At 41.7% G+C, this 5341-nt stretch overlaps 1 pseudogene across 1 annotated transcript; it reads left to right on the top strand.

The window, feature by feature from the left end:
- Positions 1–969: 969 nt before the first annotated feature.
- On the top strand, positions 970–1879 carry LOC309961762 (stAR-related lipid transfer protein 6-like; annotated as a pseudogene). The gene is made up of 2 exons: positions 970–1056; positions 1299–1879. The product of its transcript is annotated as an stAR-related lipid transfer protein 6-like (transcript).
- The last annotated feature ends 3462 nt before the right edge of the window (positions 1880–5341 follow it).

Consider the following 5341-nt stretch of genomic DNA (forward strand, 5'->3'; position numbering starts at 1 on the left):
TGTCAAAATAAATTTGGCGATGGGTGGCGCTCGGGCGCGAGGGGCGATGGGCGGGGGGCAGGGGCATGGGGTGGGGCGGGCCGTTAGGTCGCTCTCCCTGCTGGGAAGTGTAGTTTCTCCCTCCGGGTTTTTCTGGGGTGGGGAGGTTCTGGGCTACTTCCGCGTAGCTACCCCGCACGCCCTCCTCACCTCGGTCACGGCTCTGCGCGGCCGGTCTGCGCATGATAGGCTGAGGTTCCTTCGGCCAGTTTCCCGGGACTTCGAGAGGGGACGGGGCGGGGGTGGGGACCTGGGGCACTGGCGGCTGCCGTTTCGGTCGCTGACAGCCAGCCCTACAGCCCCAGCCCTTACAACACGCTCGGCCTCCCCGCTTTTCAGAGCACCCCTTCCCAGGATAAGACACCGAATCGGGCCGGAGGGGCAGATCCCCCGACCACTTTTTTCCCCTCCTCTTCAGCGCCTTCCCCTTCCCATCCCTGAGCCCGGCCTTCCTGGGTTTCCAGCCGGCCCCTCACCCTCAAAGCAGACGTGGGATTGGAGGAGGGAGTTTGGCCAGGGATGGGACTTAACAAACTCCTTGGGGACCTTGATTCCCAGGGAAGAATGGCAGTGATCCAGTACGGATTGGGGGCCCAGTCAAGCAGCCCAGAAAGAGGGAGATTATACAAATAGATGTAAAGACCCACTTAACAACATGTGTGAACCTGTATACAAGACTGGGACAGGATACGAGGTGCGAAGAATCCAGTTTCAACTTATCAGAAAAAGATGCCATCTCAATCTTGGTTTGTGTTTATTTTCCGCTGACCCTGTGGGTGAAGATATCCTTGACCATTACTCCATCTGAATATGTTCCAGCTCATCCGATGTTACATCACCAGGTTGAAAGGTATGGAGATCACCACAAGGATTTGGAGAAGAGTCCTAATAGTTATTAAAATTCTGGACTAGATCTACTAGGAAATGTAGATGGACTATAAAGCACTTGCCCAACAAACTGCTCACGAAGTTTTAGGTTACTATCAAGAAACATCAGGCTGGGGCTTCCCTGGTGGCGCAGTGGTTGAGAGTCCGCCTGCCGATGCAGGGGACACGGATTCGTGCCCCGGTCCGGGAGGATGGGCCCGTGAGCCATGGCCGCTGAGCCTGCGCGTCTGGAGCCTGTGCTCCGCAAAGGGAGAGGCCACAACAGTGAGAGGCCCGCGTACGGTAAAAAACAAAAAAAGAAAAAGAAACATCAGGCTGGAAAGTGGTTAAGACTTCATTAACTTATTTGTGCATTTTTATTCCCCTTTGAGAAAAAGATAACTGTTTCCAGCAAGGCTTCTAAAAAATTCCATGGAAATCTATATCGTGTTGAAGGAATAATTCTGGAGTAAACATCTAAACTATCTGATTTCCTCTACAAACCTGAAAACAGAATTACATGGGACAAATCATTGAGAAGTGTACAACATGGTACAAAATTTGGATTTGGACACATTCATGTGTTATACCATTACACAAAGTTTTGCCATATCCCCCCGAGATTTTATCGACTTAGTGTATTTGAAGCACTACAAAGGGAATATGGATATTATCAGTTCTTCTAGTGTGTATTTTCCAGCATATCCTCCAGCTTCAAATTATATTCGTGGTTGTAACCATGCTTGTGGCTATATGTGTTCACCTCTGCCAGAGAACCCAGCGTATTCCAAACTAGTGATGTTTGTCCAGAAAGAAATGAGAGGAAAATTGGCCCCGTCAATAATTTAAGCAACCATGTCTTCCAATTTAGTAAGCTTCATCCTCAATGTAAAAGATGGAATAAAGGCAAACAAAATTCCCAGGACGTGGATGTCATCATAATGGGCATTCATCATTCCTAAAGAAGAAATGAGGCCATTGAAAATCGTGTGTGACAGTTACTGCCTTTTACTTCTAAGTCAATATGCATAAATACTGTTACACTATTCTAAACAGTATTCTTGAACAAACTACTGAAGGTACTTTGTGAAAATGAGAGCTCATAGTTGTACAAGAGAAGCATTAAATATAGTTTTTAATCTCGAAAAAATAAATAAATTTGGCAACACAATTAGATAGAGAAAGGCCATGATATTTAGTTTCTCCAAGCAGCTCTAAATCCTCATTTAGAATATACCACATTATTTCTATTTAAATACTAAGCACTTTTAGATGATCTGAAGAAACCCATGAGGCCAGGGGCTCCTATAGATGTAGACCTACATTACATCCTAGAAGGAAATCTCAAGAATTGCTGATTTTTTGAGGCAGATGACTTGCCCCAGGGCCATATAGCAAGGGGAGGGGAAACTCCACAGTAAAAGTTGGACTGAACTGCTTGTTTCAGGGGGCCAGAGAGAGGGCATAGAGACTCAGAAGCGTCTAAAATGTGAGTAAGAGCTAAGATAATGTAGGGGCAGCCAGGGAGCGTCACTAGATTAACCAAGCTCAGAGAGAAACCAAGCCCAGAGAGAAATACCGGTTGATGGTAGATATTAGCTGCAATCAGTGACAAAGACAATGCCTCAGAAACCAGAGGAAGCAGCAGATGGTGCAAGGAAACCATGTGGACCTGCTGATTCTCCTGCCTTCCTCCATGTCAAGACGTCACATAATCCCTTTTTCTCCACTCACACAAGCACCTCAAACTCCCAATCTTTTTTTTTTTTTTTTTTTTGGTTAGACATATTCTTTTTTTTTTTAAAACTGAGGTATAGCTGATTTGCAATATTATGTAAGTTTTAGGTATACAGCATAGTGATTCACAAGCAGATAATCTTAGAGAAACAGAAGCAAGGGAAAGGCAGGTAGTGTATTTTGCCTTAAAGTAGAACGTTATCTCTAGGAACTGTTTAAATCATGGCATCCAATTATAATTTTTTTTTTTTAATTTTGAAATTATCTCAAACTTACGGAAGAGCTGCAAGTATCATACAAAACCTTTTCCCCCTCTGAACTATTTGAGAATATGTTGCTGACATCATACTTTTTTAATCTCCCCACCAATATTTCCAAAACACAAGAAAATTCTTCCCCATGAACACAGCACAACCATTAAAATCAGGAAATTCACATTCATAAGTTGCCACCATTTCCTCCTCGGGCTCGATTCAAATTTCACCAATTGTTACAATAATGTCGTTTATCCTTTATAGCAAAAGGATACAGTTCGGAATCACACAATGCATGTCTCTTTAATTATTTCTATTTGAAACACTTTCGTGGCCTTGAAGTTTTGAAGATTACTGCTTAGTTATTTGGTAGAATATCCCTCAATTTATGTTTCCTGATGTTTCCTCACAACTAGATCTAGGTTTTTCATCTCCGGCAGGAATATCACAGGAGTGGTGCTGTGTTCTTCTCATTGCGTATGATCTTCAATGTGTTCCATTACTGTTGATGTGCACTTTGATCACTCAGTTAGAGTCTGCCAGACTTACCCACTGTAAAGCTGATCTTTTCCCCTTTGTAATTAACAGGCATTTCAAGGTACCTTGAAATTATATAAATATCCTCTTCTTCCTCACACTTTCAGTTTATTCATTTATTGACTCATAGTCAACATGTATATAATGTGGCTTATAGTCTTTTACTATCATTGCTTATTTTGATGCTCTGTGTCCTTCTGATGTGTCCACATCATTCTTTGAGCACTTCCTTAGCTTTCTAGCACAACCAGATGCTCTAAGCTCTAACACTTACCCTGCTTGGACCCACCAATTTTTATTCAGGATCGAAATGGTCAGGAGAGGAAGAGAAGGAAAGGACAAGCTGGCAAGTTCCAAGTTCAAGCAGACAAGCTAATTTCTATCCTCATTATCTCCCTATCCAACGTGTGGGATTTAAAAGGAGACAAAATCAACTGCTTACCCTCTGCTAATGTGAATGGGAATGTGAAGAAATTTAAAACCTTGCTACCTGTATCTTATAAGGGAGACCTGTGTTCACAGCTCCCTGAGACTGTCAGTTCTTGGTTGGTTACTTACGTTACACCTTTTGTTCCCTCTTCTGTAGTGTTTAGCAACAGACCTTTGAAGCAGAGCAGTAGCATGAACCTGTTTTACAATCTTCAATAATGGAAGAACTGGTGACATGGTAATACTTTTCTAATGTCAATTGGAGAGATGGCCACAAAAAGGAAGGTAGAATGGAGGAGTCACCGAAAAGGTAAACAAGACCCAAACTCTGAAGTTTGTTTAGGCAAAAACAAATGATGGAGAAAACCAAGACTTGTCCAGAACCAAAAGGAGACCTGGGCTTAAGAAACTTGAGAACCAGGGGACAGTGTGGCTTCCAATAGCAGCTTGTCACCACTTCTCCACTATTTCCTAGAGATTATGAACCAGGGGGCAACACTTAGTATTTCTGTACTCTCAAAGGAGCTGCTTTTTAAAATGAAAATACACCCTAGGAATAATAAAATTTTAACAATATTTCTTCTCTAGAGAATGGCATTTTGAAAGATATTCATTATCTAAGTTTTTACATTTCTGATATGTTGGAATTTTTACTATGTATTATTTTGTAATCAGAAAAATTGCAGACATGTAAGAAATAGAAAGAATAAAATAATGGGTGAGGAACTAGGTAGTTTCATTAAAATATTGCATGCAGTTTTTTCCTTTTTTCTGAAGTATAATGTTATGCTTAGTAAAATGTGTAAATCTTAGGTGTAGAACTGGGGAATTTTTACATGTGTATACTTTCCAGCAACCACCATCTAGATCAAGATAGAGAATATTTCTATCACCTAAGAGAATTTCTTCCTACCTCTTCCCAGCCAATCCACCAACCAAGGTCACCACCACTTTGACTTGTATCACATAGATTAGGGTCAGGAAGCAACCTTCAGCTCTGACTTGACCACTAATGTGTAGTGCCAATCTATACAAGTCCCTCTTCCTCTGTGTGTTACAGGGAATAGACTAAATGACCTTTATGGATCCTTTCAGTTCTACTATTCCAGGAAAGAAATGATAAGTAACGTCTTTTCCCCCAAGGGTCCTTAGTAAATGAGCAGTAAAAAGCATCTCCCAACTTCCAGACCTAACTCTATTTACTAAGCCAGAGGGCTTCTGTATAAATTAGTTCCTAAAGTTGAATCAAGTAGAGTTATTTAAAAGAGAAGGTGATATTGAATTCTGAAATGTTAGATTAATGCTTCATTTTTTTTTTTTTTTTTTTACTATTTACTACACACCAAACATCACTTTGGCAGGCAATCAGCTCAGCTCAGGAGACAATGATGGTCACAGCAGTTCCTGCTCCTTGGTCTAGTGAAGGAATGAAAACACAGCCCAATCTCATTTAGTGTGGAATCTAAAAAAACTGAACT

This window comes from Leucopleurus acutus (genome assembly GCF_964270905.1).
Source record: "Leucopleurus acutus genome assembly, chromosome: 5".
Classification (NCBI taxonomy): Eukaryota; Metazoa; Chordata; class Mammalia; order Artiodactyla; family Delphinidae; genus Leucopleurus; species Leucopleurus acutus.